The 13,988-nt window shown below is 41.8% G+C and overlaps 1 protein-coding gene across 3 annotated transcripts in view; it reads right to left on the reverse strand.

The window, feature by feature from the left end:
* The window catches only part of ANO10 (anoctamin 10), a 259,737-nt gene that overhangs the window by 91,143 nt on the left and 154,606 nt on the right, over window positions 1–13,988 (reverse strand). The window lies entirely within an intron of this gene.

The following is a 13,988-nucleotide window of genomic DNA, read 5'->3' on the forward strand; positions in this document are numbered from 1 at the left end:
TAAAGTGCTGTGTGGCCTTGTCCTTCCCTCCTCCACCACCCCTCCTGGGCTGCCTTGGTTGTTATCCCCCTATTTGTGTGATGAATGAATAAAGAATGCATGAATGTGAAGCAACAATGACTTTATTGCCCCTCCAAGTGGTGATCAAAGGGAGGAGGGGAGGGTGGTTAGCTTACAGGGAAGTAGAGTCAACCAAGAGGCAGGGGGTTTCATCAAGGAGAAACAAACAGAACTTTCACACCGTAGCCTGTCCAGTCATGAAACTGGTTTTCAAAGCTTCTCTGATGCGCACCATGCCCTCCTGTGCTCTTCTAACCGCTCTGGTGTCTGGCTGTGTGTAACCAGCGGCCAGGCAATATGCCTCAACCTCCCACCCCGCCATAAACGTCTCCCACTTACACTCACAGATATTGCGGAGCGCACAGCAAGCAGTAATAACAGTGGGAATATTGGTTTCGCTGAAGTCTAACCGAGTCAGTAAACTGCGCCAGCGCGCTTTTAAACGTCCACATGCACATTCTACCACCATTCTGCACTTGCTCAGCCTGTAGTTGAACAGCTCCTGACTACTGTCCAGGCTGCCTGTGTATGGCTTCATGAGCCATGGCATTAAGGGGTAGGCTGGGTCCCCAAGGATAATTATAGGCATTTCAACATCCCCAATGTTTATTTTCTGGTCTGGGAATGAAGTCCCTTCCTGCAGCTTTTGAAACAGACCAGAGTTCCTGAAGATGCGAGCGTCATGTACCTTTCCCGGCCATCCCATGTTGATGTTGGTGAAACGTTACTTGTGATCCACCAGTGCTTGCAGCACTATTGAAAAGTACCCCCTGCGGTTTATGTACTCACCGACTTGGTGCTCCGGTGCCAAGATAGGGATATGAGTTCCGTCTATGGCCCCACCACAGTTAGGGAATCCCATTGCAGCAAAGCCATCCACTATGACCTGCACATTTCCCAGGGTCACTACCCTTGATATCAGCAGATCTTTTATTGTGTTGGCTACTTGCATCATAGCAGCCCCCACAGTAGATCTGCCCACTCCAAATTGATTCCCGACTGACCGGTAGCTGTCTGGCATTGCAAGCTTCCACAAAGCTATTGCCACTCAATTCTCAACTGTGAGGGCTGCTCTCATCTTGGTATTCTTGCGCCTCAGGGCAGGGGAAAGCAAGTCAAAGTTCCATGAAAGTGCCCTTATGCATGCGAAAGTTTCGCAACCACTGGGAATCATCCCAGACCTGCAACACTATGTGGTCCCACCAGTCTGTGCTTGTTTCCTGAGCCCAGAATCGGCGTTCCACCACATGAACCTGCCCCATTAGCACCATGATGCCCACATTGCTAGGGCCCGTGCTTTGAGAGAAGTCTGTATCCATGTCCTCATCACTCACGTCACCGCACTGACGTCGCCTACTCGCCTGGTATCGTTTTGCCAGGTTCTGGTGCTGCATATACTGCTGGATAATGCATGTGGTGTTTAATGTGCTCCTAATTGCCAAAGTGATCTGAGCGGGCTCCATGCTTGCCGTGGTATGGCGTCTGCACAGAAAAAAGGCGCGGAACGATTGTCTGCCATTGCCCTGACGGAGGGAGGGGCAACTGATGACATGGCTTACAGGGAATTAAAATCAACAAAGGGGGTGGCTTTGCGAGAAACTGAATGGCCCCCTCAAGGATAGAACTCAAAACCTCAAGGACAGAACTCAAAACTGGGTTTAGCAGGCCGTTGATTTCACAAAGGGAGGGAGGGAGGAGAAAATGAATAGAAAAAAAATCTGGTCTATTTCTTGTTTTGAGCGACTTCATCTATCTTTATACATCTTGCTGGCAGAAGACTGTGCAGTACGACCGCTAGCCATGGGTGCTCGGCAGAAGACAGTGCAGTATGACGACTAGCCATCATCTTCTGCTAGCTGCAGGTTAAAAGACAGTGCACTGCCGGTAGGACTCAATCGCCACGAGATGAAACAAGGGAAATGACCTGGCTGAGTCACTCCCATGTTTGCCCAGGCGCCTGGTTAAAAGAGCACCCAGGACTATGTCGATGACGGCTACCAGTCATACTGCACTGTCTGCTGCCAAAAGGCAATAAACTGCTGCTGTGTAGCAATGCAGTACCACGTCTGCCAGCACCCAGGAGACATATGGTGACGGTTTGCTGAGAGGGCTCCATGCTTGCCGTGCTATGGCGTCTGCACAGGTAACTCAAGAAAAAAGGCACAAAACGATTATCTGCCCTTGTTTTCACGGAGGGAGGGACAGCGGGAACAGGGTCCTGACGATATGTACCCAGAACCACCCGCGACAATGTTTTAGCCCCATCAGGCACTGGGATTTCTACCCAGAATTCAAATGGGCGGCAGAGACTGCGGGAACTGTGGGATAGCCACCCACAGTGCAACGCTCCGGAAGTTGACGGTTGCCTCAGTACTGTGGACACACTCCGCCGACTACAAGCACTTAGAGCATTTGTGTGGGGACACACACAATCAACTGTATAAAAACGCTTTCTACAAAACCGACTTTTATAAATTCGACCTAATTTCATAGTGTAGACATACCCTAACTAAGTACTTATCAACTAAATACAAAGAAGACCGAACAATGGATTGTAAGAACCGCTAATACTCTAGCGATGCTCAGATCAACCATCACGGGTGCTAAGAAGGAACGGAGAGGCTGTAGGGTCAGCGGCGACTAATATACCAGGGTATGAGCACAGCACTCAAGGGAGCGCCACAGCCAACCCTACAGACACCGCTAAGGCAAAAATCGCTGACGACTGTGCATGTGCACTGAACACACATCTAGAATGAAATTGACATGGGCAAGCACTCGAAGAAGAACACACCTTTTTTTCCAGAGAAGACAAGGCCAGAGCAGAGAACTGCTTGCTAGCCATATGTGTATAGTTCTAACTTGTATTAAATTTTACAGTGTTTTGTATAGCTCTTCATGGCTCATTGGAAAGAGTGTAAAAATCTTTATAGGGATGGATTGTATTGTGAAAAATCCTTCTATTCTCAATTCTCCTGGAAAAAGAACTGGGGGAGACTTTACTGAATTCTCCACAGACTGCTAGAATTTGTTTTGATCAAGAAAGACAAGGTTCTTTAACCAAAGAATTGACTGAATTGTCTAAAATTGGATGAGTGGTTCAGTATAAATTTCAGAAGTTGGCAAAATTATTCATCCTTCAATTATATTGTGTGGGGTGAGGGAAAATAAAATTTAGATTTTGGGTGTGTGTGTGTGTGTGTGTGTGTTAGTAAATTAACTATACAATATGCAGTTTGAGCTAATTTCTTTGTAGCAGTATCTAGGAACCTAGCAGTTGCTCCATTTTTCTCACATGCCTTCCTTGTTATGATTTTTAACTATTGAAAAGTATAATTTTCACCTCACAATTTCTATTCATATTCTATCAGATAACAAAACCTTTGGGTATCAATTGTAATATACCCTTATTGAGTCTAAATACCTGAAACTTAATTAAGTTTACAGCTTTTTTAAATGATCAATTTAAAGCCTGTAGAATATGATGGACTGAAGGGTTACATTCTCTTTAATTAATGGTACAAGGCAAGTGCAGTAGACTTTTTTATATGGCATGCATGTATGATTTTGAAAGATCTAATGAGCATACATGACTCTAAAGGGCAAGCCGGTGTAATATTTGGTAGAACCATCCTGCTGTATCTAGAAAGTACATGCTAAGTGCCGCTGGAGTTCTGTTTCTTGGTAACATTAATAAACAAAGATCTCTAAGATGTCATTAGTATATTTTTCCTCCTGTTGATTTTTTTTTTTTTTACCACCTGATGGTTACATCTACTTACATGCAAGTGTGCTCTCTCTCTCTCAACATTATATTAGAAGCTCAACTAATGGAAAATGCCTGTTTGAAGAGATTATAAATAAGCAGTATTGTATTTAAATCCTGACAACTTCAGCAACATTTGAAGTGAAAACAGTTACTATATCACATTATTAGCATTGGAAATATTTTAAACACTTCTCAAGTAGCATAATGCAGCACATTGCAGTAGATAAAGTATTGTGAATAAGAATCAAAGCTGCTCAAATTGTTATTGCTGTTGGTAAATTAAAAGAAACATATATAAGGGGATTGTTTAGTCGCTCTCAGCATTGATCATGGCTTGTGTTTTGTTTTTTGTTATTTAACAGCAAATTATGTCGTGTAGCTAAAGATGGATTTTTGTACTGAAGATTTTATTTTAGTTAATTTATGACCATAAATAAACACAGTAATGCACAAGGTTGGCAACACCCATATCTTTATGGTCAAGTGATAAAGTGAATACTTTCCCATGTTTAGGGAGTCTAATAACATCAGACATAAGATGGGATAAAGAAATCAAGAGAAGGATACAGCCTGCAAAAATGCATTCAACAACTTCCAAAGACTTCTGTGTAGTCAAAAGTTAAAACTACACATCTGCACTAGATAACTGGAGTGCTATATATAGTCAATCCTCCTGTACATACAGATGTGGGGGTTTGAAAACTTAAAAAGGACACAGATGACTCAAGTATCAGAGGAATATCCGTATTAGTCTGTATCCACAAAAACAACGAGGAGTCCGGTGGCACCTTAGACTAACAGCTTCATTTGGGCATAAGCTTTTGTGGGTAAAAAACCCACTTCTTCAGATGCATGGAGTGAAAATTACAGATACAGGCATAAATATACTGGCACATGAAAAGAAGGAAGTTACCTTAAAGTGGAGAACCAGTGTTGACAAGGCCAATTCAGTCAGGGTGGATGTGGTCTACTCCCAATAACTGATGAGGAGGTATCAATACCAAGAGAGGGAAAATGGCTTTTGTAGTGAGCCAGTCACGCCCAGGCCCTATTCAAGGCCAAACTAATGGTATTAAGTTTGCAAATGAACTGTAGCTCTGCAGTTTCTCTTTGAAGCCTGTTTCTGAAGTTGTGTTTTTGTTTTCTTTTTGTTGAAGAATGGCTATTTTTAAATCTGTTATTGAATGTCCAGGGAGATTGAAGTGTTCTCCTGGCTTTTGTATGTTACCATTCCTGATGTCTGATTTGTGTCCATTTATTCTTTTACGTAGAGACTGTCCGGTTTGGCCAATGTATAAGGCAGAGGGGCATTGCTGGCACATGATAGCATCACATTAGTAGATGTGCAGGTGAATGAGCCCCTCATGGTGTGGCTGATGCAGTTGGGTCCTATGATGGTAACTAATACTTCAAATGATGAGGGAACATAAGAATGGTCTGACCCAATAGGGCCAAAGGTCCATCTAGCCTAGTATCGTGTCTTCTGACAGTGGCCAGTGCCAGGTGCCCCAGAGGGAATGAACAGAACAGGTAATCGTCAAGTGATCTATCCCCTGTTGCTCATTCCCAGCTTCTGGCAAACAGAGGCTAGGGATGCCATTCCTGCCCATCCTGGCTAATAGCCATCGATGGATCTATCCTCCATGAATTTATCTAGTTCTTTTTTGAACCCTGTTATGGTCTTGGCCTTTACAATGTCCTCCGGCAAGGAGTTCCACAGGTTGACTGTGCATTGTGTGAAGAAATAGTTCCTTTTGTTTTTAAACCTGCTGCCTATTTTCATTTGGTGGCCCCTAGTTCTTGTGTTATGAGTAGTAGTAAACAACACTTCCTTATCTACTTTCTCTACACCAGTCATGATTTTATAGATCTCAATCACATCTCCCCTTAGCTGTCTCTTTTCCAAGCTGCAAAGTCCCAGTCTTATTAATCTCTCCTCATACGGAAACCGTTCCATACCCCTAATCATTTTTGTTGCCCAATATATCTTTTTTGAGATGGGGTGACCACATCTGCACACAGTATTCAAGATGTGGGCATACCATGCATTTATATAGAGGCAACACGATATTTTCTGTCCTATTATCTATCCCTTTCTTAATTATTCCCAGCATTCTGTTTGCTTTTTTGACTGCTGCTACACATTGAGTGGATGTTTTCAGAGAAATATCCACAGTGATTCCAAGATCTCTTTCTTGAGTGGTAACAGCTAATTTATACCCCATCATTTTATATATATATAGTTGGGATTATGCTTTCCAATGTGCAATACTTTGCATTTATCAGCATTAAATTTCATCTGCGATTTTGTTGCCCAGTCACCCAGTTTTGAGAGATCCTTTTGTAGTTCGCAGTCTGCCTGGGTCTTAACTATCTTAGTAATTTTGTATCCTCTGCAAATTTTGCCACCTCACTGTTTACCCCTTTTTCCAGATCATTTATGAATATGTTGAATAGGACTGGTCCCATAACAGACCCCTGGGGAACACTACTATTTACCTTTCTCCATTCTGGAAAATGACCTACTCTTTGTTTCCTATCTTTTAACCAGTTACCAATCCATGAGAGCACTTTCCCTCTTATCCCATGGCAGCTTACTTTGTTTAAGAGCCTTTGGTGAGGGACTTTGTCAAAGGCTTTCTGAAAATCTAAGTACACTATATCCACTGGATCCCTTTGGTCCATATGCTTGTTGACCTCCTCAAACAATTCTAGAAACAAGCATTCTAGTGACAAGAAAGATGTATTTAAAAAGAGCACAATTTGTTGAAAACCTATCTTAGAGAACATATTTCTGAGACAGGTTGATCGCAGAGGGATTTGATTCCAGTACTTGTACTATCAGGCAGGATCATAGGCAAACCCGGAAGAGGAAGAAAGAGCCAGCTATGTTGGAAACACCGAGAGTGTCAACCATATATTTGAGGGTAAACGTTGACACTTAAAGTACTTTAAAATCCTGCTACTCACTATGGCTGCACCCTCCCTTCCTAATCTATATATACACATACAGTTACCTCTCAGAAGAGCATGCATGCTTTCCTCAGGTGATAAGATCTCAAGCTATAATGCTGTTTTACTATGACTGCATGCAAATCAAACCACAGCTTTATCTGAGTGTGACAGAAATCCTATGAGACAGGATGAGCTCAGTGACTCATCATGCTCTTCTAATGAGTAAATACTTTTTTCTATTTGTCCTAACCTCTACAATAAATATCAATCATTATAAACTCTCCTCTTAGCTGGGAATAACAGTTTCAAAAAGATTACTTGCTATTCATTTTAAGGAACAAAAACAAAAAAGGACTAATTTCAGTCTTCCTATTGTAAATCAAAACCTTTTCACAATTCCACCTTTCCTCCCTGATAGCTTCTTCTTCTTCAAGCAATGTCTCAGATACACAAGTTATTGACCACCACCTTCTTCCTTTCAGACATGCCAGAGTTATAAAATGTCCTCTCTCCTTTGGATACTAGTCAACTGGAGTTTTGTGTATGAGAGCAGAAACTGGCAAATTGGCAAACAGTTGTGACTGGTTTATTATACAGGTGATATAGGGATTTTGTGTCTCTGAGTAGGTGTGTGGAGGAGGTGAGAAAATGTATATACTTTGTGTTTCTTGTGGTGTTTCCTGAGTTGGGTATTTGCCCTTTGCAACCTTAAATAAATGTTTTAAATGAATTTTTGATATATTTGTGCATGTATGTATATATACACTTTCACATGTGATGAGAATATTAAACTTATATACATAGCAATTCAGTTCTTACTGTTTTTGTTAAAAGAATAAAAAAATTTAGTTGTAATCTTATAAACTAGACTTTTAGGGTTTTTTCCTTTGGATTATTTGGTCCCTGAAACCTCTCTGCTGCTCTCGTTCTTTGCAATTATAACTCCTTAAATCCATGGATCTCACAGCGTTGAGAGGTTATTTGCCCACAGTCATGTAAGGAGACTTGAAGAGCTGATCCAAGACCCTTAATCTCCTTCACTTTCAGTCTTCTTCTTTGACTACTCGACCACACATATTTTCTTTCTCTGCTTTCAGACAAGCAAGTACTTATAGGAATAATTTAAAAAGTGACTTCTGATGTATCAAACTTGAACAAAAAGAACATTTATAATAAACAATTTTCTTGGCCTTTCCTCACCTATATTTCTTTACTTATTATTTCAGATATTTGGGTTTGAATAGACTTTCACAACCCAGCTTCTTTATATGAATGATCCTTCAGTGAATTAATCCTGCGTTTATTACCTCAGTGCATTGCCATGGAAATGTCATGTCACAAATTCAGCATTACAGCTTTTGTGAAGGAGAGTAAGGGGAGAAGAGGGTTGTGAGAGTGGTTAGGCAAGGCTTTCCCTAATATCTTTAAATAATAAATAAAATTCCTTTTGTGCAAATGATTTTTTTTTTTAAATTTAGTGTGTAAATCTGATATGGCTCCTTTAAAGGTGACTTCAAAGCATTTAATTCTATTGACAATAAATGGAATAGCAATACAGTTTTTATTTGCCATCCAGTTGTGTAGTGGGCTTTTTAATCTTCATAATCTCCGTCCCAGACTATGAAAATGACCTAGGGGGATCTGCAATTTTAAGTAAAACAAAGGGCATGAAAGGACTAATCTCTCTCGTTGTTGGGAAAATCCTGAGAGACCATTACACCCTCATTTACCTGAATACATTTAATATATTATTGGCTGATTAATCTGTACAGTTTAAAATAACTATAAAAAACTCCTTACAGAAAAGAGTGAGGTTCTCTCTGTGCTGCAGAGACATTTTAAAGAATGACTATAAATGCTCTAATGATGCTTAAAAAGTAGTTCTCAGCTAGGGGTACAGTACCAGTACTTTTAAATCTTTGTAACTAATATTCAAGGCTAATGACATACTCTGGATACTTAGAAAGACACAATAGTCTGGGGAACCAGAAACTCTGGAATTTTAATCTCAGCTCTACCTGTGATTTGCTGTACATCCTTGGGTAGGTAATGTAACCTTATTTTTTCTGGCAATAAAATGGGGAAAGCTAAACTTAAACTTTCTCCCAGTGGAGGAATACCTACTTCATGGTGATGTGAAGACTATTTTGTGCTTGCAAAAAATGTCTGGAGTGGAGGGAGAAACCTCTTGATGGCAGACCTTTGGTCCTCAGCTCCTGGAGAGAGGGCTGATTGAAGGCAGGAGCTCCCCAGGCAACCACTGCCCAGTGGACCCTCCCTGAAGGAAGGAAGGGCCAGACGCTAATTCACCTTGAGAGGGAACCACTCTGCGCTGTAAGCTGTGGACTCAGTTTAGGGCCACAGCCCAACAAGCACCCTTTGAAGGAAGACAGCCATAACCCAACTTTTGGACAATTGATTTGTATTAATTCCCCTTGTTTCTGTTTATTGACTATCCTTTAAAGCCAGAAACTTTAAAGTGATCTGGCCAGAGGTCTAAGTCACAGAAACAGACAGACTACCGCAGTGCTGGAGTGGCTGTTAGCAGAAGGTACAAGTACCTGACAGGCCAAGAGTTGCCAAGCCACACCTGACCACAAGGAGGTACCAGTGGTGAGTTCAATCGCTTCCCCTGGGGGGAAGCGATGTAATTGTAATTTAGGACTGCTGCTTGTAATTGGTGGTAGAGATGGAAAAGAAAGTTTGGGGTCAAGATGACTCCACCCCACAATCACCATAGGTCTATATACACACACACACACACACACACACACTGCAGCATCTGTTGGGTTCAGGGCAGCAGCTGCCAAACAGACTTCAGGAAGCCAATGTGCATGCGCTGCAGTTTGACACACACACACACATTAGCATGGAAGGCCTGAGGACATAGGTTGTGTGGAGGGATCCAAGTCCCCTGTCACACTGTGAGGCATCCAGCTCCACCCAGCACAAGGGGCTCCTCTCTTGCTCTGTCTACTGCATTCTCTGGCCTGGTATGAAGCGCAACAAGCTTGTGGGGGGGGGGGGGCACTGCCCTTCACCTGCTCTTCTTATCTGGTGTCCCTGCCCTAAATATTCCTTAGCTTATTCCATGGAAGCTGCTGTCTTCCTTCCTGTTGGTAGTTTTTTTTGTGTTTTTTTTTTTAAAGGGTCAGGAAGGAATTAATTGTTCCTTTTTGAACAACTGAAACTTTTGGGGAAAGGATTAGAATACGAATGCCATTTTTATAAACAAACTTTAGGTAAATGTAGTTAAATTTGTAATTATTATTATTACACTAGCATCTTGAAGCTGCAGCCATTTTTTGGTAGGTGCTGTATAAATGTAGTCCCTGCCCTGAGGAGTTTAAAATCTAAATAGAAAAGACAAAGAAACATTGTGGGGGGGAGCAGAAGTGTAGAGAGGAATAATGATCTGTACTAGATAACACCTAGTCAATGGCGGAGGCAGAAATGGAACCCAGATCTCCAGATTCTCTGTCCAGTGCCCTGTCTATACCACATGCATATCCTGTACCCATGCTCCCACTTCAAGAAATTATGTGCATTTTATCCATTCCCTTTCCTCCTGTTTCAGTTCGGTACACTCAGACCAAACCAGTCTTCCAAAAGATAGGTGGAGTGTAATCTGAGGTCAGATTGCAGGGTGCGGAAAGAACAGTCTGTAGTAATGGCCTGGTCTGACAGTTCTTTTATTAAGTAGTAGATTACGGGGAAAGAAATCAAAAGTATGCCATCTCACAGGAAGTGAGAAGCAACAAGTTATCTATCTTAATTTGGAATTCTTGGACACCATTATGTAATAAAATTAAGTAGGGCTGTCAAGCGATTAAAAAAATTAATTGCGATTAATCGCACTGTTAAACAATAAGAGAATACCCTTTATCTAAATATTTTTGGATGGTTTCTACATTTTCAAATATATTGATTTCAATTACAACACAGAATACAAAGGCAGATACATTGGAGAGGGTTCAGAGTCAGAAGGATGATTAAAGGATTAGACAACATGCCTTACAGTGATAGACTCCAGGAGCTTAATCTATTTAGTTTAGAAAAGAGAAGGTTAAGGGGTGACTTGATTAGTTTATAAGTACCTATATGGGGAACAAATATTTAATAGGCTCTTCAGCCTAGCCGAGAAAGGTACAATGCAATCCAATGGCTGGAAATTACAGCTAGAGAAATTCAGATTGGAAAAATTAGGCAAAAATTTTTTAAATGAAAAATTAACCTTTGGAACAATTTACCAAGGTTTGTGGGGGATTGTCCCTCACTGACAATGTTTAAAATCGAGATTCGATTTTTTCAAAAAGATATGCTCTAGAAATCATTTGGGAAGTTCTTTGGCCTGTGTTATACAGGAGATCAGGCTAGATAATCATAATAGTCCCCATCTGGCCTTGAAATCTATGAATTACTAGGTGTAGTATATGGTAAAAGATTCAGCAAACAAATTATTCATGATCATTCAAATCAGGAAAGAAACTATGCAGTGACATGGACTTTCTTGTACATATAAAAAATTCCCATTAGTTTAACATCTAATCTTGGGAGCCCCTTTTACTTCAATCCTGCTTTCCTTTTGAGACACTTAAAGGAGTTTTAGGCGTGCACCAAAGGCAGATTTGGGCCGTCCGTTTTCATGGTTATAACTGAAATTGACAAGATACTCCAATAATTAACTAGAAAAAGTCTCTCTTTAAATCAGTGTGAGCAAATATGCTATCAAGACTAATAGGGTTTTGTTCTGCCTAGATAAAAGGCCAAAGTTCTCCTGACTTCCAGGGTATGCAGCAGTGCACCGTGGGGGATTCAGATGTGGTTTGGGATAAGAAGATAGGCAAGTGAATGGTCTGATGGAGATGGAATGCAAACAAAATCTTAAGTAAGAATTTGGGGTGACAACACAGTGTGACTTTGTCCTTAAACACTGTGAAGCGTGGGTATGCCATCAGGGCCCCTAGTTCACCAACCCACCGCGCTGACATGATGGCTATCAGGAATGCCATCTTCATTGACAAAAGGAGCAGTGAGCAAGTACCCAGAAGTTCAAAGGGCGATCTTCTGAGGCATTTAAGGACCAGGTTGAGGTCTCCTATTGGAATGGGATGTTGGACTGGGGGATAGAGGTTCCCCAGCCCTCTGAGGAATCTCACTGTGGTCAGGTGGCTAAATATGGAATCCCCCTCTATTAGGGGATGAAAAGTTGTGATGGCTGCCAGGTGGATTCTTATTGAGCCCATCGATAAGCCTGAAGTTTTCAGGGTTAAGATGTAGTCTAGTGTATCTGGAAGCAATGCAGTCATTGGTGAAAGTTGTCTACAGTCACATCAACTGACAAAACGCATCTATTTTTGAGAATACATGCAGTGAATAGATTGTTTCCTGCTGTGTAGTAGCACTCTTTTTACATCCTCTGAGCAGGCTGTCTCTGCTCCCGTGAGATGAAGCATTGGGGTGAAAAATCCTCTCACACTCCTGGGAGAGGACATGGGGAGCGTTGCAAAGAATGATTGGAGGGCAAACAGCTAGCTGTAGGAGGTAAGGAAACAATGTTTGCCTGGGCCAGGTGGGAGCTATTAGAATGGCTCTGTCTTTCTTTACTTTGAGCATAACTTTGTCTATTAGGGGAGTCGGCAGGAATGCACACGGTACGGTTGACAACCACCAAAGGTGAAAATCATTCCCTAAAGATTGGAAGTTTAATCTGCTTTTCAGGTGGAAGTGAGGGCATTTCTTGTTTGCCTGCATGTTGAATACATCTATCTGGGGGGTACCCCATTGGCAGAATATGTGAAGTAATATGTTGGAATCTATTTCCCAATCATGGTCTTGGAAGAAGTGTCTGCTGAGTGCATCTGCAATCATGTTCTGAATACTAGGAAGACAGGCTGCTGTGCTAGTAATCTGGTTTCATATGCACCAGTTCCAAAGTCCGACAGCTTTGGTGTAAAGGGAGGGGTATTTTGCTCCACCCTGGCAGTAGATATAAAACATGCTTGAAATATTGTCCATCATGATCTTTGTGTTTTGCCTTTGATTAGCAGTAGGAATAGGAGACAGGCATATTTGACTGCTCTGAGCTCCAGGAGATTGCTTTGTAGCATTGTCTCTTGTGTGATGGTCTAGATGTGCTCCCCACCCTAGCAGACAGGCATCCATCATTATGACTACCATTGGGGAAGGACCTATGAATGGAACTCCAGTGCACATGTTGTGACGGTTCTTCCACCAATTAAGAGATTATTTCACGAAGATAGATGTGGAAAGAAGCATACGCTGACTGATGGGTGAATAAATGGTTCTGAATCATCTTTGGAGGCAACACATTCAAAGTCTGGCATGTCCTGTCACAAAGGTGGTGGCCGCCATGTGGCCCAGTAGTTGAATGCAATTCCTGACTATGGTTTGTGGACTGCATTGAATCGTGTCTGCTCCATTGGAGAGAGCCACAAACCTGTACCAAGGAAGGTAGAATTTTCTGTCACTGAATTGAGATGTGCCCCTATGAACTCTAGACTCTGTTCTGAGGTCAATGTGGATTTTTGTATATTCAGTTGTAGGCTCAGTTGAAGAAAGAAGTTGCCCAAGACATCAGCACCAGGGAGCAGCCTTTTAGCAACCAATTGTTCAGATAAGGGAATACTAAAATATTTTTCCTGCAGAGTTTCGCTGCTACCACCAACATGATCTTCGAAAAGACACTCAGATCACACAATAGGCCAAAGGAGAGCACTTGATACTGGAAAAGATCCTGGCCAACAATGAAACAGAGGAATCGTTTGTAGGATGGATGGTTAGCAATGTGGAAATACGCATCTTGAATGTCAAGGGCTGAAAACCAAATCCCCTTGCTTTAGTGAGGGAATTATTGCTTCAGGTGTCACCATTTTGAATTTCTGCGCCTTCACAAAAGTGTTCAGTTGTATCAAGTCTAGGATGACTCTCCAATCTCCTCTCTTTTTTGGTACCAGGAAGTACCTTGAATAAAACCCCTTCCCTCTGTGCTGCATGGGGACAAGTTCTATAGCTCCCAAGTGTAAGAATGTTTGTTTCTTGACAAAGCACACTCTTGTGAAAAGGGTCCCTGAACAGGAATGGGTTTGGGGGTGGGGGGTCATTGGTGGAAGTTCAGTAAAAACCTGCTTATCTGTAGTGATCAACTCCCAGGTTTGCCTGAAGTGGTGAAAGCTGTCATTGT

Source organism: Natator depressus, chromosome 2, assembly GCF_965152275.1.
Source record: "Natator depressus isolate rNatDep1 chromosome 2, rNatDep2.hap1, whole genome shotgun sequence".
In the NCBI taxonomy this organism is placed as follows: Eukaryota; Metazoa; Chordata; order Testudines; family Cheloniidae; genus Natator; species Natator depressus.